At 45.4% G+C, this 21967-nt stretch overlaps 1 protein-coding gene across 3 annotated transcripts in view; it reads left to right on the top strand.

The window, feature by feature from the left end:
* PUDP (pseudouridine 5'-phosphatase) overlaps positions 1 to 21967 on the top strand; it is a 665979-nt gene that overhangs the window by 282848 nt on the left and 361164 nt on the right. For all 3 annotated transcript variants that reach the window (XR_009257299.1, XR_009257300.1, XR_009257301.1), the window contains exon 6: positions 15659 to 15764. The gene's annotated coding sequence lies outside the window, so the exon portion shown is untranslated. The remainder of the gene's footprint in view (positions 1 to 15658; positions 15765 to 21967) is intronic.

Raw genomic sequence — 21967 nt, 5'->3', positions numbered from 1 at the left:
GTCAAATTTAGCCACCTTTCCTTGTCTCGCCTCGTTAACAAATGCTTCCCAGTATCTATGATAGAGACACATCCCTTTGCGTCTGTCTGTATGGCACGTGGAAATTTCAGCCTGCCAGAGTATCACTTTGAATATCCATCCTCATAAGTGGGGATGAGGGCAAGAGTGGTCCAGCCAACAGCTGGTCTTTCTGTGGGATGGTGCTGACCTGGTTTGCTTATCCTGAAAAGAGACGGCGTCTTATTCTCTCCCGCAACAGGCTTGGTCCTCACACACCCCGCGTTCTCTCCCAGTATCACACACGTTAAAAATTCACCACGCCCACGCTCCTCCTCTTCCCATGTCAAAACCCAGAGACACAGGGACGTGGTTTCTCTTGCACGTGCAAGTGGCCAAAGCCTGACCCGGGCCATGAAGGGTGAGATACTGAAAACCACATTTTGACCCACAAATATTTCAGTCAGCCGTTTCATCGAGATGCCTCCTTTGATTATCTGTTGTGTTACAATTACCTAAAACCCGGGCAGCAATCACAAACAGCCAACGTGGGCTGATACAACTGCGTCTGTACCTGGATATGGGATTTCTCTACCCGTGTTGCACGTTTATTCCACGACCTCGATCAGGAATTAGAGGGACAGCAAAACCAAGGGCAGGAGACCAGAAACAAAACGATAGCTACTTGGAGGCATTGCTTCAGCTTAGCTACATAAAGATGATCGAGATTGTTAAAAGCAAAAATAACCCAATGCCCAGCCTTCCCAGTGGCACCCTCTCAGACGGCTCCTTGTCACCTTTCTCATGACACCGTCTGTTTTGTCGCCGCAGAGGAATCTCAACCGTAACGAGTTACAGACGTAATTCTCCACTTCTCCCTCTCTCACCGTCCATTGCCACAACGTCACCCTCCTGCGCCATCCCGTCTCGGGAAATACCGATACCTCCAGGACGCGTGCCCCGCCAGGTCCAACCTTCACACCTTTTCTGTCCCATCACTCTCCCCTCCCAACCTCTCATGTGTCCGAAAATCTTGCCTGGCTGACTCTCAAAATGCCCCCCCCCCCCCGCCCAACCCAGGTTGCAGATGAGGGTGTGGCTGGAAGAAGCTTGGGAAAGGAGAGACACAAGAAAGACAATAAACACAAGCCAAACTGCACGTTATGAATCCTAAGTGCCATGAAGGACACACACAGGCAGGGCACGGGGGTGCTGGGGAAGCCGTCCACACCCCTGAGAGGAGGTGGCCACACGGCCAGCATCTCCAGATCGTCTACGGTAGGACAAAGCACCGCCTTGTCTCACTGGCTTTGCTGCAGCCACCTTCCCTTTGGGGGAAGACGCTACAGTCCATGCTACACTCAGCCTCCCAATGACCAGTGAAAGGGACAGGTCGATGATGAAATTCTTCAACTCAAACGTCACCTCTGGCTGAGCACTGACCTTAGAATGAACTACCAAATTCATGCCGTGCCCTCTTTTGCTGTGCAAAACATGGCTCCTGACTTTCCTTCCCTTTGCTCTCTGGACGTCATGCCCCCTGGCCCTCCCGTTACCTGTGCTTGTGACTTGCTGCCCTCAGGACTCAACATGCTGCCTCCCGGTCTGGGTGCCCTTCACCTCATCTTCTCCAGAAACTTCTATTACGTCCCCAACAACCAACTGTCCTTTCATTGGAAAGCTCTTCCCTCGTTTCTCCTTCATCCATTAGATCCTTCTCAAATTCTCCTCCCACTGCCCCAGACTTCTGTCCACAGACCTTATGGTAACTTGTGATTCATGAATACCTCTCTGGTCACTTGGTCGGATGCCTCTCCCCTTCCACGACCTCTCTTTGGATGGTGCGGACGGGTAGAAAGTCTCTTTGGTTCTGCGACGTCTACTTGGCATCCAACACAGCCCATGAAACGTTGGTTGAATTAAATCAGTGGTTGTCAGCCAGGGGTCACTTCAGCGTCACTCCCACCCTGCTCAGGGAGCACTTGGAAACAGCTGGAGATGTTCATTCTCACAACTGAGTGGGTGCTACTGCTATTTGTACGTAAAGGAATGCGCGAAACCTCCCAGGGTCCTTGAAGGAAGGCAATCCTGCCCCTGTGAACTTAGCTATCTTCTCTAGGACATCAAACAACAATAGAGACTACAACCACATTTGCTGGGTCCAGCGGGATCCCTTGCCTGGGATCTTTCCAGCTCTGAGGGAACTTTGGTCAGATGTACAAACTCAAAGCAGAGTGAGAAGCATCCGATGGCCTGAAATCTTCACCAATTGCTGACGGCAGTGTAAATACATATATACTCTCGTGCCTGATGTCTGTATGTATACAGTTCATAGAGATGCCCCACACTCTTTTCTCTTATATGCCATTAATTCTGGAACCTTTCCAATCACATCATCTCAAACACTTTTCTAAAGTTTCATGCCACATCCACTGCAGAGAACATCAAACTCATCAACGAAACACGTATTAATTTTAATATTGAAATAACGAAAGCATTCTCCCGAATTAAATTACCATATGTTGGCCTGTGACTATAAGTCTTGTGAATATAATTAAAATATCACAAAAGAGAAAGCATCAATATTATTTACCTTGAAGCCATTCCTGTACAGAGTGACAGGAACGGTTGTGCAATTATCTGGCGAATTGATCGATGCAGACCGTTAATCTGTGTGTTTCAGACACTCTGGCCTATTTTTCTTATCTGCTACCATTATAAATTTCTCAGCGGTGTAAAATAGGATTGTACCATTTCCTTCAGCAGTGAAGAAATGCGTCAAGCTCCGAGATATGTAAATCTCTTATCAAAAGTTTAGGAATTATCATGTTCATAAGAGAGAAGTTTGAGATAAGGTTGAATTCCCATGAGGCAGTCTTTCAGAAGGGGCCACACTTTCCCTTCTGCAGTCGCTGCCTGTCTCTCTTTTCTGGTTACAGTGGCTTCCGTGCAAAGCACGTGTTTTACGAGTGATGAGGTTGCTGGGTGTGATGTGTTTTATTGCCTAAAAACTGGAAAATGTATTTCATCTTTGCTTTTGCCTTTCTGTAGATGTTCCACTTCTTTCCTCTGAGGATTCCCACCATGAGAGGATATACATGTCTTGTTGACCCGTTCCCTCTCCTAATCTATGTCTCTTTATTGGTGGACTGTTTCTTGCTGCATCATGCTTTGGGTTGAAAGGTAGATTCTGACTCAGGTCAAGAATACTGAATGGGTTTGCATGTCCTTTGACTGACGGATGAAAGGCAAAGGTCTCATCCCCGCCTTGGATGCTGTTTCATGGCTCCAAGGTCAGCTCGGGGCTCCCCCCTCTGGTGGTGCCACCATTTCCCACTGACTGTACCCTCCTGACATCGTCCCTCCTGTATGAGCTGCTGTCACCCAGTCTAGTGTGGAGACTAAGGGCATAGAATCTGGAGCCAGACTGCCCGTGTCACACCCCTACATAGCCCTCGGTAATTTACTTAAACGCTCCGTGACTCAGTTTCCCCATCTGTGAAACGGGGTACTAGTCCTTCCACCACTGGCTGGCATTAAGATGCTCCCTTTACAGAAGAGGGTGGTAAAGCCCAATAGGGGTAGAAGGCGTGAACCTCAGCTTGGACCTGGTAGTGGCTGGAGGAGGCTGGGGCCACCCATGCATGCTCTGTGACCTTTAGTTTCCCGTCTGTGAAATGGGTTCTATAGTTTGCCTTCCTTGCATGATCCCTGTGGCGGCTTGAGTGAGAATACGGAAGCCAAGGTGCTTCATAAATGCAAACACATGAAGCACGGGCTCATTTGCATTATTACCGAGGGCGGTATTATTATTGAAGGCGTTACACACACCAACACAGATACGAACCGTGCTTGAAGAACCCACTGTGGTCTTTCTTCATCTTAAGAGTCTGAGGGAAAGCAAAATGTTGTATTAGCAAAATCCTGTTGCCTCCACTCACCTTAAATGTTTCCATTCCTCCTGCATTTTTTTCCTTCCCGTGTCACGCCCTCCTACGGAAGACCAGCAAGTGTTTGCAAATGTCTCACTTGGAAACCCAGCGAGCCCCCGGGAAACACGCATGGTCACCTACTGCCAGGATTTAATTCATCGCACAGAAAGTGCTTCTGGATATTGAGATCAACGAGGAAGAGACGCATATTAACCTATGATGGGTGATTGTTCGGACCAGGGTTTCTTCCTTTATGGAAGAGAGGTCCAAGTGGGGAGACCCAGAATGCCCGTGTCCGGAAAACAACTCAGACCTGACACAGAAGGTCGCCTGTCGTGAAGCACGTGACGGACGGCCACATCTCTTTTTCCGTTTGGCAAAAGCCACGGAAATAAGTGATGCTTTCAGCCCGTCAGCATTGGCCTTTTTCCCTCCGCACCCCCCTCACGGCACCTTTTCTAAGCGTGCTCCTCATTGTCCTGTGTCACCGAAGCATGTGTCCTTTCCTTTGTGCCGTTTCCATACAGAAATGTCAGCCGTGACAGCCCAACGGTCTTCCAGGAGATTCCGCATCTCCCACCTGATAGAGGCCTGAACACTCACACCCTTGGCCAGGGTGGTGTCTTTCGCCCCAAAGACACTCATGCGTAGGGCTCTTTGCTGACAAAGGCCACCAGGAGGGACACACTGCCTTGTGGGCTCTTAATACCCTGTTGCCTGTAAGTGACCGCAGAGCAGAATTACAGGAAATTAGGCTGCGTGTACTGATGCTCCTGCCTTCTCATCAAAGAAGGCTCGCGTCCCTGGGATCAAACAGCACATCTGTGCTGGCTGTGTCAGCACGTTGACGTCCCCATCCATCAGGCTCAAGGCTGGAAGGCGTTGAGCTGCCTCAGGCGACTGCAGGGAACGTTCCTCCCCCCCCCCACCCGCCCCCCGGGCAGTTCCGACCTCCGCCGGGATAGATGGACAGGAAGAGGGGGTGATGTTACTTGTATGCAGCCAGCCCGCTTGTCGCACTGGTAGGCGCCTACAGCTGGCTCGCAAGAATGGGACCCTCTTTCTTACTCGGAAGCCCCAGTAACCTTCCACCTGAGCTGCTAGAGGTGAGCTTATCGATCAATAACAGAAGCTGTCTTGCCATCACTCGTCCTGGGAGGCCTAATTAACACAGGCTTGCTTGCTGAATTAGATAAAATTTACTGTCCGCCGAAATTAATGTGATGTTCTCTGAGCATCCTTCACCTAACAGTGGAAAATCAAGTTTAAGTGGTGGGAAGCTGGCGGGCGGGGCGGGGGGGTGGGGGGGGGGGGGTGGGGGGTCCTAGCCTACTGAGAGCTGAAACATTTCGCAGTACAAAGAAGTAGCTTTTTCCAAGAGTTTGCAGGGACCAGTCTTTCTCCCTGACACCTGAGAGCCAGGGGTTAAACAGAATAACTAATTTTTATGCAGAACAACTGATACAAGAATTGTTGCTTGTGGTGACTATTGTCATTTACTTTTCCCTCTATGCAGAACTGAGATGTCTCTTCCATTAAAGATAAGAGGGAATACAGATTTACTGCGATTTCGTAGCGTTGGGAAAATAATAGAAGTTTGAAGTTCCTTATTCAATACTTTGAAAGGCAGAGTAAGGAGGACTGTTTCTAAGTCTGGATTTACAGTAGAATCTGAAAGAGGAAAATTTAATCAGTCCTCGCTGTTTCAGATGCCAGAACTGTTCTGTGACTTTGTAAAATGTAATTCTTCCTATTGTATTCTGATTGATCGTGGTGCAACTTTTTAATTAAGTAGCTCTCTCTGGGCTCCACAGATTTCTGCCAAGACAACCTTACGTCTTCTGTATAGCACTCTCTAATTCGGTATCCTTTTTTTTTTTTTTAATGTTTACTTACTTTGAGAGAGAAAGACCTTGCGCGTGAGTGGGGTAGGGGTAGAGAGAGAAGGAGAGAGACAATCCCAAGAGGGCTCCGTGCTGTCAGCATAGAGCCCAGTGCCGGGTTTGAACTCACCAGCCATGAGATCATAACCTGAGACGAATCCAGAGATGGACGCTTAACCAACTGAGCCACCTGGGCCCCCTTATTTTGTCTTTATTGAGAAACTAATTAGAAGGGGGAAAAATGTTGTAACTAGAGCCATATTCATAGACGCTCTATAAACATTTAGGGGATCAGAGTTTTACAGCCCAGTACTTAACAGTCTTGAACTTTGAAAGAATAGGGATACATTTTTTTTTTAATTTTTTTTCAACGTTTTTATTTTTGGGACAGAGAGAGACAGAGCATGAACGGGGGAGGGGCAGAGAGAGAGGGAGAATCGGAAACAGGAGGGATACATTTTTTTTTAATGAATGTATATTTCTATTTCTTTCCTCCCTAGGCATTTTTTTTAAAAAGGCCATTTTTTTTTTTAAATATGCCCTGTTCGTCCCAAGACTGATTTCACAGCCAGATATGCTACTGATCTTTGGGTTTAGCGTTCTATTTGAATATATAAAAATGAAGACTTCATGAACATCTTCAAACCACATTTCAAATATCTAGAGGTCATTATGTCTGAAAATACTGTATTTTTTCACACGTTTAGCCACGTTCATTTTGAATTCTTCCACAACGAGTTCAGTCTGTCTCAACCACTGAAACAATTACCTCAGGAGCCCACACTTCAACTAAATCCTTCAGGTCACTTTAGAATCAAATGTCATAGGAAAGATTTGTCACTGTGAATCTCGGGACTGTTTTTGCAGGAACAAGGGTGAAGTGTGGCAGTAATCATGTGTAGCATCTCTAGGTCACCTGTTTTACATCTTATTTTAGCCACATAAAGTTACTGGAAGATGGATCCATAATTATACTGAGATGATTCATCCTTTTAAATGCTTACATGAATTTTATTGAGAAGGTATAGCATAGTTCATGTAATCATTTTTCTACCAGTGGACATTTAAATTATACCTAAACTTTTAGTGCTGTCAACTATCGTTTCCTAAGTATTCTTGTCATATCCTGTGAGTCAGAACCAAACTACAGTTGGCCCTTCAAACGAGACAGGGGGTTGGGGGCGCCGACCCCCCACACAGTCAAAAATCCACGTATAACTTTTGTCAACCACTAGTAGCCTACTGTTGACTGGAAGCCTTAACAATAATATAAACAGTCGATCAACACATAGTTTGTATGTTATATTATTACATACTATATTCTTACAGTACAATAAGGGAAGAGAAAATGTGATTAAAAAATCATAAGGAAGAGAAAATACACTTACAGTACTGTAAGTATTTATTCTATACTTATTGATACATTCAATATATATTGTGTTATTATTTGCATTATTCTATTTGTGTATTATTTGTATACAAATACCGTATACAAATATATTTGTATATTACATATTGCATACAAATATTTATTGAGTCAATTATTTATTGAAAAAAATGACAAGTGGACCCATGCAATTCAAACCCATGTTGTTTATGAGTCAACTGTATTTTAGTTACTATAGCTTAAAACATGATTTACTACTTGTGAGGCATCATTTCCCCCTTAATTACCTTTCTTTTCCTGAATTTTACTCACTTTTTTTTTTTTTTTGCAGTTTTCACCCCTTGAGGACCTTAGAATAAGCATGTGTAGCTCAAGCATAAATCTGATTAATTATATCTTTTTCTCAAATGTGAACATGGGTGAAAAAAATAAAACTATTTTATACTTCAATATGATCATCTACAAAGATCCTGCATCTTAGGGGTGCCTGGGTGGCTCAGTCGGTTAAGCGTCCAACTCTGGCTCAGGTCATGATCTCCTGATTCGTGAGTTTGAGCCCCGCATCAGGCTCTGTGCTGACGGCTCAGAGCCTGGAGCCTCTTTTGGATTCTGTGTCTCCCCCTGTCTCTCTCTCTGCTCCTCCCCCTCTCAGGCTCTGTCTCTCTCCCTCTCTCAAAAATACAATGAACATTAAGAAATTTTTTTGAAAGATCCTGCATTTTAATACATTGACTATAATATTTGCCAGAATGAGATCATGGCAACTGATGAGTTACCCGTGAATAATATTTATCACACTAATCTCTGACTATCGAGGTCATTGACATTTGTGTCATTGCACACTGATGTCAAACAGCATCCGAAGTTTCTGTGTTGAATACTTCTCATTCCAGCCATAGTCTCGATGTTTTGATTTTGTTCCCACAGCGCAGGATGGTGTGGGTGATTATATTCCTCAGTCGTCTAATGCCGTGTCACAATAAAATATACACCAAATGTAGTCTCTTACAACAGCACACGTTCATGTCCTCGCAGCTTCTGTGGCTCAGAAATCCTGCAGTGGCTGAGCTGGGTATTCGTGGCTCAGGTTATCTCATGATGTCAGCTGGGCCTGCAGGCGTCTGTAGGCTTGACTGGGGCTGGAAGATCTGTGTGCAGGATGGTTTGCCTCAAGCCTGTTAGCTGCACGTGTCCATTCCTTGCGACAGACTGCTCAGCCTACTCCACTGGGTTGCTTGAATGTGCTTACAAGAAGGCGGGCCACTGGCTTTCTTCAGAATGAGTGAGCCAAGACAGAGAGCGAGATAGACGCCAGAATGTATTTTACGACCTAACTGGGTGGGAGGCATATACCGTTCCTGCACAACAGTAGAGTTCTATTGGTCACACAAACCCATCCTGGTGCACTGCAGTAGAGGATTATGTCAGGGTGTGCCTAGCACAGGGCAGGGATCATTACAGCCCACTTGACTGCAGCTACAGCAGTAAGAGCTCGTAGTTCCAGTTCTCTGTCTGCAGCCAAAGACACATCGTTCTTACTCAAATTTTCAACAGCTTGTGGTCTCCAGTGACTTCCTTTTATAATTTGCCACCCTCACCACCAATATGTGCAATGCACTGTGCCACCATGACCACAGTTATGAACGGGGGCACTCAGATTCCCTTCAGCATTACTCTAAGATCAGTCTCTTAAGTGATGAAGTGCTTTGTTGTAGCTAAGTTCTTTTTAAAACTTAGTAATTAGCTTTTTTCCCCTCCTCCATAGTTAATTGAGGTTGAACATGATTTCCCTAAAGCACAAGAGTACAGATGGTGCCATCTGCAATGTACCCAATAGGGCTACACAGTGAACAGGTCCCACAGTCTGGATAAATACTCCCTTTCTACTGGCCACATCTCACCCATCATCACATCTGTACGTTGCTCCAGTAAAGTCAGCCGAGGTGAATGTTAAGAATGGTTGAGTCACATGGCTTCCTGTCCTTCCTTACAGTCTTTTCTTTCTCTCCCGCCATCGCCATCTCTCCATCTCTCCATCTTATTCTGTTTTAGGTTACAAGCACACACCTATGAGTATATCATCCGAGAAGAGTTGGGTGCTCCAGTGATTCACGCAGATATAAACTACAACATAGAACTTGTTTTTCAGTGACTTCTCTACTCGATTCTGTCTGCCATAAGTAGAGATGTCGAGGTAATTTGTGGAAACTCGCTGAGTAGAATTAAAAGCACATTAAGATGTTTTACCATATTGGTCACGAAATGTTTGATCTTTCCTTTTACTTATTCTTTCTGACCCACAATTTGACTGTCGTTATGTAATAACTTACGTCCAAAATATCCCTCATAATGAAGGGACTTGATGATAAAGACTTGCTCATAAACACACGTGCATACGCACCCGTGCACACACACACACACACGCACACACGCACTGAACCTGATTAAAACAAACTACTGTCAGTTTTTACCCCTCAGGCATCTCTAAAGGTATAAAAGGTGTCACATTCGATAGTATAATGGCCTTCCATTCAGGGCCTCCTTATGGTCCAGAAGGCCCACACTTGCTCAATGAACGCGACCTTGGTTTCGGATTGCTGATGATGTTGAATCACTGTATTTCACTTCTTTTCAGGGAGGTTATGGTAGCAATTAACTTCCCAATTCACATGGTCAGGATGACTCACACTTGAAAGCCCCAGAGTTGTCCAAAGATCAATTTTCTTTTAGGATTGCCCTGGGAAGCTCAAAAGCAGCAGTGAAACATGACGGTGTGAATAGCAAAGGTCTAATTTCCAGGAAGGAGACTAACCCTTTGGGGGAGTTTCTCACCCTATTTTCCCTGAGGACTGAGAGTCGTTATGTCTCAGTTTTTGATATAGTAAAGGCACCATTATATACCCCTAAATAATTTTATTATTTACCCAAGACATATTAAAAAGATGTGGAGATGTAATTCTTGAATTTCTTGCATTTCTGCATGTATTACAAGCAGAGGAATTGGTAGCCTTCCTTGTGGACTGTCTTTCCAAGGATGTCTGTGTAGCTAACAGCCTTCGAAGACAGATAGTGTCTTCCCTTCAAGCAAGTAGCCCGTTACTTACTCCCCATTAATTTATTGGTGAAGATAATGTCTTCCTCGAGAGGAAAGATCAGACCGGCTGACTGCCCGTTGTAAGTATTCAGGTCAGGTTCCCTAAGCTACAGTGTCAGGTTCCCACCCCTGTAGGAGGTTCTTGTCCTGCAACATTATAGACTGTGTGTGTACCTGCACCTGGGGGAAGTCAGCCACCATATTGTGAGGAAAACTTGTGGAGAGACAGAGAGCACCATGAAACAAGACACCAAAGCTTGCTTACAGCCACATGAGTGAGCCACAGATGGGACGGCAACCCTGCCGACACATGGGCTGCAACCCCATCAGATGCCCTGAGCCACAGGAGCCCAGCCACCCCACACCTGTGAGATGCACCCACACAAGCTGTGAGATAATCAGCGTTTGCTGTTTTCAGGGCTGTGTTTGGGGATGATTTGTCACACAGCAATAACTAAATAATACAAACCAAGAAGAGTGCCTAGAGCATGAGAGGGCTTCGTTAACAAACGAGTAAAAGAAGATCCATGTCTCTAGGTTCTTGGATGTGGTCGTCCTGGTGTCCAGCGGGACTCTTTGATTTCTGGAGGCGGTGTGACAGTTTCCAGACATCCGGGACAATGGAGCTGGAGCTCTCCTCAAGAGCAAATGAAGGGACAGACCAAAGAAGCTTCCCTGCATGAGCCTAGATCCAATCCAAGAAATGTAGCTGAGATGGAAGAAGTGAGGTCCACCAGAAATCCTCTTGAACAGGATTGGATGTCTGGGAGATACCATCCTGTGAGTCTCCTGAGGATGGACAATTACACACCTGCTCTGGATTAAACAACCTGCTCAAGAATGAATAAATAACCCTTGAGAGTGCCTGGGTGGCTGAGTCAGTTGAGCATCAAGCTCTTGGTTTCGGCTCAGGTCATGATCTCACAATTCATGGGTCTGAGCCTTGCATCAGGCTCTGCACTGACATTGAGGAGCCTGCCTGGGATTCTCTCTCTCCCTCTCTCTCTGCCCTCCCGTTCTCTCTCTCCCTCTGTCTCTGCCCCTCCCTTTCTCTCTCTTTCTCTGTCTCTCACTCTCAAAATAAATAAATAAAACCTTTAAAAAATCAATGAATAAGTAATCCTTAGTCTGGAGGGAGACACTGATTAGCTTTCAGGTTTCTTGTTTCTGAGGGGGTGTGCAGAACTGGGTAAGCTGAGACCTTCGTCTGAATACATGTTTCAGAAAAACTCCAACTTGCCTGCCTGCAGCCCCCACTTGTCTGACCCCCTCCCCAGTCTCCACAATCCCCAATTTGATTCTAAAGTCAGATCCTTCTCTTCCCACAGAATGGATTCCGAAATAGCTACTATGGTAATCTACCATGTTTTCCTTATTTTCAATAATATATTCATGTAATAATGAAAATTTTAAAACATACAAACAACTTGAACGATTTTTTTCATGGAACAGTGATGTACCTGTCACACGGGTTCTACCATTAACATTTTACTAGGTGTAGGAGTTTCCTATCACTCCTATGACGAATTGTCACCCTCTTAGTGGCTAAATGACATAAATTTACTATCTTACTGTTCTGGAGGTCAGAAGTCTGATGCAGGTATCCCCTGCATAGTGTTGACAGGGTTGTGGTTTTTTCTGCAGGCATGAGGAGGAATCGTGTCCTTGACTTTCCAGCTTCTAGAAGCAGCCCATATGCCATGGCCTTCCCTTCGTTCTGTGTGCAGTCTTGCTTGCTTGCCTTTCTGTACACAGGTGTTGATCCTGATAAACTTTGTGCTTGCGAATCACCCTCTTAGTCGGCTTCCTGCCGAACCCAACCCCAGACACCACACTCTGTCAAATCCTGCTAGGAGCACAGTGCCTTACCCCCAGCTCATGAAAATCTAAAATTACGTTCTGGAAGAATCCAAAGATATCTATAAGAAGGAGAAGGAGAGGGAAGAAGAGGGAAGAATAAAGGAGAAGAATAAGGAGAAAAATAAGAAGAGAGAGAAAAGGAAATGAAAAAAGAAGAGAAAGAAGGAAGGGAAAGGAAGGGAAGGAAGGAAGGAAGGAACAAAAAGGCGGGACAGAAGGAAGGGAAGGAAGGAGGGAAAAAGGAGGGAAGGAAGAAGAGGGAGGGAGGGAAGAAGGAGGGAGGGAGGGAGGAAGGGGAGAAGAGAGGAGAGGGGAGGAGAGGAGGGACCTACCTTCATTCAGTAGGATGTTGGGACAAGTCTATCTTTTGTAGATGGTGGGTCAATGTGACTGTGAGTCTTCTTCAGGACAGATGTGCTTCCTTAGGACCATGAGGTTCAGTCCACATTCAGGCATTCAGGTGTTAGCTGGCTTTCACAGTGGAAATGGGGATCCCGATGGGGTGAACTCTGAATGTAAAGCTTTTCTTTTTACTTCTTTTCTTGAGTAATGGTAGACTTTCTCAGAGGGTAGTTTGCTATTTAGCTGAGACTAGCTTCACCTGGACCAAGTCAAAATGACAAAAACCAATAATCATCTCCAGTCACTTTGTTGGAAAATGGAGAGAACCATTGAAATTTTCTGTCCACGTACCAGAAAGTAAGAAACAAATTGCTTACTGATAGCTCTATCATCTAGCTATCTAGCTATCTAGCTATCTATCTAGCTATCATATCTATCATCTATCTATCTATCTATCTATCATCTATGTATCATTTCTATCATCTATCTATCCATCCATCATATCCATCCATCCATCATATCTATCTATCTATCTATCTATCTATCTATCTATCTATCTATCATCTATCTATCTATCATTTCTATCATCAATCTATCCATCCATCATATCTATCTATCTATCTATCTATCTATCATCTATCTATCGACCCATCATATCTATCTATCATCTATGTATCTATCCATCTGTCATCAATCTCTGCATCATCTATCTTTACGTATCATCTGCCTACCTACTAAATTAGTAATTATTTATTATCTCCCTAGCTATCATCTATTTATCTATGTATCATCTCTCCATAGATATACTCATCTATGTTAAATACACAAAAATCCCACCAGACCTCCTGATTCTTTTCCTCCCTGCATATCGCATATACAATCTATTATTAGATCCTGCCGGCCCTATCTATTTTCTACCTGGCTACCACTGCCACTCTAGCCCAGATGGCCTGGAGCTCTAGTTCCTACACACTGTGCTAGTCTGTCTCTTGCTGCATCACCTCGCACTTCCCTTCCTACTGTATATTCACACTGCAGACGGAGTGATTTTTTGGCAGAAACACATCTCAGCTTCACACCATCCAAAGCCTTCGCATTCAGCCCAAGATAACATGCAAACTTGTTTCCAAGATCCCAAGGCTCTGAGTGGCCCCTGCTCCCTACTCCCCTCTTGAGCCTCCTCTCTTCCTCCTCTCTTCTCTGCTCACTGGCCTCTGACTGGCAGCCCTTTCTTCTTCCCTATTAAGCGACAAGCCCTCTTCCCCAGGCTCTGTGTCTGCCTTGCCCTGTCTTCATGAGGACAGTCTGAGTGTTATCTGTGCTGGGGAACCTTCTCCAACCACAAGTTGAGAATATCACCTCCACCAGCCAACTTGGAATCACTCTTAATCTCCGGGGGACATTGTGACTATCCCATTTCTTTGTTTCAAATTCTCCATCACATGAAGCAGCACGGTGGCATAAATTATTTTGCTCACATATCTATCTGCTTATTGTATGAATAGGCTTCATGACAGTGACACTCCCTGTCCTTGTCACCACCCTCTGCCGGCACTTGGAACATCTACCAATACGTAGTTGGTGTTCACCAAATACGTTATTGAATGAAGGGTTGATTCTTTGGTTATGAAGTAAGGTAACACTAAGAAAATGAAATTACATCCAAATGAGGTTTTATTTTCTCTAAAAAAACACAGGCTTCAGAACCCAAAGTGTAGTCAAAGTGTTAAGAAAACATTGGTCTGCTTCAAGATTCATGAATATAGCTTTCCCCAAGATTTTGGTGATAACAGCAAAGATAATCCTTGAGTCCAATGATTGAAGTAAGTACAAACAATTGGGACGCCTGGGTGGCTCAGTAGGTTAAGCAGCCGACTTCGGCTCAGGTCACGATCTCGCAGTTCATGAGTTCGAGCCCTGCATCGGGCTCTGTGCTGACAGCTCAGAGCCTGGAGCCTGTTTCAGATTCTGTGTCTCCCTCTCTCTGGCCCTCCCCTGTTCATGCTCTGTCTCTCCCTGTCTCAAAAATAAATAAAACGTTAAAAATTTTTTTAAGTAAGTACAAACAATTTAAGCATGAGGATATATTAAATTCAAGCATCAAAGACAATTCGTATCAAGTATCAAAGACAATTTAAACGAAAGTCGTTAATGACCACACTGTGCCATCCTCATCAAATAAGAAACTACGTTTTCATTTTTGGTCCGAGGTTGTTATGCCATAAACACTAGGAAATTGTGTAAAAAGAGTTGCAGGGAAAAATAATCACCTACAGTTACATGAAGGATTCTGTAGCACAGGAAAAGCAATTTTCCTTCTACCACTTAGAGTTTTCTTCTGAGACCCCTGTAATAAAAGACAGGTTAGCAAGAGAAAAACACACAGAAGTTTATTAACAGGTCTATCTCCTGTATACATGGGGGATACCCAGGAAAAAACTCAGAGGGGTGGCTTTAGAATTTAGGATCTGAATAGGGGAGGGGAAGGGGGATGTAGGCAGGGAGAGTAAATGATTTTAGGAAAGATGACTGGGCCCTTGGAAAACCAGGTGGAGGTAGGACAATTTCTGACCGAATTTGTGTGCGGGTAAATTGGAGGTCTAATCTCCTCTCCTGTGACAGGAGACCATCTTCCCAGTTGATGACACTCCCAAGGAGGGCACCCATGACAGTTGCGTTCCTTTTGGAGGGCGTGTCTTTAGGCCAATGAAGGAAGTTCAGGGAAAGCCTCTCCCTTCACCTGCTGGTTTTCAAATGGCTACGATTCAAAATAATCTGGATAACAAAGTGGTAAATTTGGGGGTGGTTGTAGCCATTGAAGTGTCTTCAGCACTAATGCCACCGAATTAAAAAGTAAGGAGCAGTATTCCACAGCACAAAAAGCAAAACACAATAGGATAATAAAAGACCAAGAAATGGGGACATTCTCTTGAACAGTGACACAGACTTTCTGTTTCCTCACTGGGTGTCTACCTCAGAAAAAGAGGCAAAATGCAATGCATCTCACTAGATGGTCTGTACCAATGCTCACAGCTACATATGGCAGGCACCTAGATGTTTCTGCTTATATTCAGCAACCAGCCCAAGGTCTGAGCAGTAAACGTTTGAGGCCGGAGCAAGTTTTATTGTCTCTTGTCATGATTTACCTTGTGTTTTATGTTAGGTAGCCAGGATTCTGACTACGTGTTGGTTGATGCTCGAACGGATTTTTGAGCCACAATCGAATCATTTCTGAGGTCCGTCTACCGAGATCAAGTCCCATAAAGCAGGTAAGCCACGTGAAATTTGACCAGCGCCATACTGACGGGCTATTGTTATAATCTTCCGGTGTGAATCAACCTGGGCGTGAGGTGGGGAGAGAATGTTCAAGACAGAAACGGAGAACCTGCTGGAAATGTATTCCATCACAGTGCAGAAGAGGAAGTTGAGAAAAAAACATAGGTTTCGAAAGGAATAATAACAATGATCTTTTTTACCTGGTAAGATTTAGGAGGTGCTGGGAGTGTTTTATAAGATCCTAAGGAGCAAGTCTCAGGGATTAGGTGGGTGTATTGAATGTGGGCTACAGATAAGAGGCAGTAAAGGTGGCCCAGATGAGTGTGTGAGCAACACCCAACTTTTAGAAAGCGCTAGATGCTTTAATCTGGCCTTCAGAAGAGTGCAGTGTCCACTCCCATCTTACATGGAAGTCTGCAAATGCAAAGGCTCAGGGTATCAGAGAACATTTGGAATATCTGAATTCTGCACTAAGACTTTTGTCCAGAGAAGAGTGGGTGCTATGCAAAGAATCTACACACGGTAATAGAAATGATTCACCCAGATGGTGTCTTTTTCTTTAGTTCTTCCCCTCTCTGTTTTGTTTTTTCTTTGGAGACACTGCTGGGAATTTCACCCAGACAAGCTGTGATCTATAGAAGACCAGTCCCTATCTTATTTAGTACGTTCGTCTTCTTGAAGTGCAACTCATGGTCTTAAACAAATACCTTGCGTGTTTCTATGCTTAATGTCTGTTTCTGCTTCAAGATTTTAGACTCTAAGAGCTGGGCATTGAGTCTCTCTGTCTCCCTATTGCTATGTGCCTGGGGTCGAGCCTTTTTGGTTGGGCATGTAGTAGATGATTGATAAACGGGTATTGAAGAAGTGAATGAAAAGTTAAATGGCATTGAGTTGACTGTTATATGAGCCAAGAAGAGACAATACGATAAACGGTATGGCGTCTTAGAAAGGGAGAGAGCAGTGACCTGAGTATTCATGAAGGTTGTTGGATCTTGGTTCAGACCTTAAATGATGGATGAGATTTACAGAGAAAGACCCTGAATGTCACCAGATGAACATGAACAAGGTGTATTATGATTACATCATGGAGAATCTGTTCTGAAGTAGAAGGGAAAGAGTCTCAGCCCGTTGAAAGAGAGACCGAGATGGTGATAAGATACCAGAGCCCTACAAGTGCTTTGCCATAAGACCGACATCCACTTATAACTGATGCTGGTCAGTTTGTCCTTACATACACGATATATCCCTTATAAAGTTATTAGGAGTTTTTATTTGGTGGGGGGGGGGGGCAGGGAAAGTTGTGATGGAAATATATCATGAGTGAAGAGTTTGACATGTTGCCAATTTCTTGCTTCTTTTTTTTTTTTTTTTTTTTTAATTTTTTTTTCAATGTTTTTTATTTATTTTTTGGGACAGAGAGAGACAGAGCATGAACGGGGGAGGGGCAGAGAGAGAGGGAGACACAGAATGGGAAACAGGCTCCAGGCTCCGAGCCATCAGCCCAGAGCCTGACGCGGGGCTCGAACTCACGGACCGCGAGATCGTGACCTGGCTGAAGTCGGACGCTTAACCGACTGCGCCACCCAGGCGCCCCAACCAATTTCTTGCTTCAAGTTAAGACAGCAACACAAGTTACGGGGCACCTGGGTGGCTCAGTTGGTTGAGCATCCAACTCTTGGTTTCAGCTCATGTCATGGTCTCATGGTTTGTGGGATCAAGTCCTGCATCGGGCTCTGTGCTGAGAGCAGGGAGCCTGCTTGGGATTCTCTCTCTCTCTCCCTATCTCTCTGCCCCTCCCATGCTCATGCTTGCTCACGGTCTCTCTTTCCCTCCCTCTCAAAATAAATGAACAAACATTAAAAAAAAAAACCCACAAGTTTATAACATTAAGGAATGAAAGGGAAGTTTTTTGCCAGTAAAGTTACCCAATGACTATTGGTTGCTCAGGAAGAAATTTCAAACCTACCAGAGGTGTGTGAGATCAGAACACCCTCCAGGGAGGTAATACAGCAAAGGCTCAGGAAGTGTCAATTTCTAGGGAAATGGAAAACATCAATGAAAGAAATATAATTTGTAGAGGAATGCTCAAATATTGAAATTGGGACTGTGTTGCAAATACGTCCCTGGGTAATAGGAAATTCAGTAATGAATTTTCTCACCCATAGGTGAAGAAACATTTGCCAAGTAGAGGAATGTTAAAAGAGAAGGAAAATAACACCACAGGTAATGCAACGTAATGATTTAGTAATTTAAGCAGGTACTTGTGTAAAAAGGACTGTTCCTAAAATTAGCCAATATTGAGTCTAAGAAGAAAAACGCTTTTCAGCTGTCACTGATTGAATCAAATCAAACTAGAAATAATGAATTGCTCTTTGACAAAACGTTCACATTGGTAGAAGAGAGGGTGGCAGCCAGTGTGATCACATTCATCTCCACGAAGGGATTTACATTTACTTATTCACGGCAGTCGTGCAAATTTCAGTGTCGTGGGGAGACTCTGTCCTGGCCACCGTTTGGCGAAGACTGCCCTAGGTTACCACCTAGGTTACCCTGCCCTAGGTTACCACCACGGCGTTCAGTTTTGTGTCTCGTTCTTTCCCGGACTTTGTGTCCGTGTTTCCTCCGCGTCCTGGCATCCGTATCTTGGTGTAGGCTACTGTTCCCTCCCAGAGAACATTCTCAGAGATTTGTGAGAGTGTCGGAAATGAGAGGCATGTCTACACAGATGGTACATTCATTTTCACTCTGCGGTCTGCGGAGATTAAGCACTGACCCGACAAAAACAATGTGCCGAGAAGTCAGGGTAACTGGGGCAGTGCGTGGACAGAAAATACAGAAAGTAGCACTCCCACAACCTGTCAGGAAGGGAGCCTCTGTTATTGCTGATTACAGAATAACCTCGTGAAGCTGAAGTCAGACTCAAGAAAAGCATCCACTGTTATGTGCTGGGCGAGACAGAATGTGTGGAGACAGGATGTGTGGGACCAACCGAAATGAGCAGGGAGCTCCCTCCCATTTGAGAATGGCCGTTATGCTCTAGAGTTGTGTCCCCACCATGCCCCCCACCCCTGCCCTGCCAATGTAATCAGTCCGTTTCCTGAAGCATCCCGGGAATGCCGTCTGATTCCAGGAGGAGACCAGCCCTGACCTCTGGGATACATATCTTCTCTTTTTTTTTTTTTTTTTTTTTCAACATTTTTTATTTATTTTTGGGACAGAGAGAGACAGAGCATGAACGGGGGAGGGGCAGAGAGAGAGGGAGACACAGAATCGGAAACAGGCTCCAGGCTCCGAGCCATCAGCCCAGAGCCTGACGCGGGGCTCGAACTCACGGACCGTGAGATCGTGACCTGGCTGAAGTCGGACGCTTAACCGACTGCGCCACCCAGGCGCCCCTAGGATACATATCTTCTCTTAAGCCAACTTACAATCTTGGAGATACGTGGCATAAAACACAAATGACATACGCACCCCTCTCACAAATACAATCCACGAATAAGAAGCCACAAGCACCGTGGAACAAAGTGTGCATGCAGCAGCCAGTAGGTGATGATTATGGGAAGGCCTTTGTGAAGCCTTTGCCTTGGGGCACCTACGTTGCATGAAAACAGAGACCGTCCACTCTGGAATCCTAAATGGAAACCGGCAGCTATGTCTAACATTCCGTACCTAAGAGACCCATGCATTCCCTCCTTCTTCTCCACCCATGTCCATTGCCAAGTGATTGCCTGGTGGTTAACAAGACCGTCCTACTTCCCCGGGGCTCGCACAACACAGGGCTCGCAAAATCCCCCTTCCCCTAATTTGCTGAGTGAGGGGTGTGGGGCGTGTTATATGTGAAGGACGTCAGGACTCCCTTTTCAGGAATGATGCACATATATGGTTTGTCCCAGGAGAGGGGTCTTCAAGAATCACCTCATCTGGTAGGATAAGCTCCATTTTCCTGGTGAGCAAACCAAATCTCGTATTTTGAGAATGCTTGCCTGATCTCATGTCACATATCACAGAGAACATTTATTAATTAAGGTTCTTTCCAATGACACTTTTGTAGATGACCAAGCTGCTGTTCATGGGCTCCTAGACTGGCTGTTGTGTTTTAGAGGACTATATGCCGGGGGAGGGCCAAGCCCAGGGTGGAGGTCACTGCCATATTTTCTCAGTATTGTCAGGAATCTGAGACAGATTTTAAAATGGACCGGGGCCCAGACATGGACTTCTGCTGTTTCAGGCGGGGTGATTCCAGGAATCAGCCGCACACGTGTCACACTCTGCAAACCCTGTGTCTTCCCTTAGGTGGTACAGACCTGATGGGCTTGTCTGGGATCCGGGAAGCCAGTGTGGCACATTCAGAAGAACTAAGTCCCTTGCAAAATGACTTTCCTAAGTGTTTCTGCTCACTGCTTTGCCAACTGCAGGCGCTACTCTCTCAGATAGCTACTCTCTCTCAACCTGTCAGGGATCCAGAAGTAACCACTCCTAGCGCAGTGTCTCAACGTTGGCATCACCCACATTTCGGGCCAGCTGATCCTTTGGGGTGTCCTGTCTATTGCAACATGTTTGATAGCATCCGTGGCCTCGACCCCCTAGATAGCGGTACCAATCCCCCGACCTCCAGCAGTTTCGAAAACCGAAAATATCCCCAGACGTTACAAAATATCCACCACGTGAGGCCCACTTCCCCAGAAGAATTATTTCCCATGGGACTTTCTGATGTATTGAGAATTAGTCATCTCAGGCCCTGGAGAGAGACGTAGGGGTCATCTGTGACATGTAGTTTCTGTTCTTGCAAAAAATACCGGATAAATGTACCCTTTAACCTTGAGGGGATTCAGAGCTGTGGGGACTTTTCCTTGGTTAGTTGTGTAGCCATTCCTTTATCTTGCAAAACTGGGGGAAAATGGCATTTTGGGGAAAATGCCGTACGCAGGGCCATCTCAAGGAAATGACCACAGGGCACCAAGTTGTCATATCTTGATCACAGAATGGGACACTGTGATCGGTGACCCACAGCCTCTTGGAGGGATATGCATGTCTCGAGAGAAAGATGAATCTCTATAACCTGGACATGTGGCAATGCCAGGCTTATAAAATTTTGGTGAATGTATAATATCTTCTGCAGAATAATAAACTTCTGCAGTGGGCCATGCCAACATGCCTCCTTCCCTCCTAGTGGGTTATGGTGTGTGTGTGTGTGTGTGTGTGTGTGTGTGTGTGTGTACATGCACATATTTGGCCGACAGACTCAGTGGGTACCCACCAGAATCTGACGAGAGCTGTGCCCCCTACCCCCTCTGTGGACCATGTTTGTGCCCTACACGGCAACTTGGAGCTCACTGCTTCTTTTTTTTTTAACTATCTTTTTAAAGTTTATTTACTTATTTAGAGAAAGAGAGAAAGCAGGGGAGGGACAGAAAGAGAGAGAATCCCAAGAAGGGTCCACACTGTCAGCACAGATCCTGACGCGGGGCTCGAACTCATGAAACCGTGAGATCATGACCTGAGCCGAAATCAGGAGTCGGCGGCTTGACCGAATGAGCCACCCAGGCGCCCTGGAGCTCGCTGCCTCTTGCACACCAGCTTCTCGGCAGTGTCTCATTGTGACACCAAGGGCAGGGAGGGAATGTCCCCAGAGCCCTTGGCTTCCTTTCTGGGCACAGTGAAGCTTTGCGTTCATCCCCTCTGCAGAGCACATGCTCGGAATAGCTGGAATCACCCACATTCATGAGGAGGGTAAATAACAAATTATTGAGTCGCACAGAAAGGCCGTTCCAGAGCATGGGAAATGGGCTTGGAGAGAGGGCTGTGAACCCCAGTGTCGTAAATGAGCCCCGTTGTTGGGCACACCACTGCCCTCTCTCCCAGATCCTTCCTTTCTCAAGGCCGTGCCTAAAAATAGCCCACAATTAGCAGCGGTCACAAAGCAGGGTCTTATGGGTGCGGAGTCTATTTTAACCCTGGTGGAGTCCGAGTGACACGCTCCAGTTCGAATCGGTTTTCCAGTTTGGTATTCAGAGAGCTAATTCATTTTGTGGCCTGCCACCGCTCCATTCCTGATCAGCCCCTGACTGTGAACACTGTCTGCATAACAAATGTGTCTTTCTCAGGCTGCAGCAAATACGGAGTAATTAACATGAAGTAGGGGCTGGGGCAGGCGCGCTTTCCCCGGCTTTTCCACCAACACCACTGTTTTTATTTA

The sequence above is a fragment of the Neofelis nebulosa genome, chromosome X (assembly GCF_028018385.1).
Source record: "Neofelis nebulosa isolate mNeoNeb1 chromosome X, mNeoNeb1.pri, whole genome shotgun sequence".
Taxonomy (NCBI): Eukaryota; Metazoa; Chordata; class Mammalia; order Carnivora; family Felidae; genus Neofelis; species Neofelis nebulosa.
This window is presented reverse-complemented; position numbering and strand designations above follow the sequence as displayed.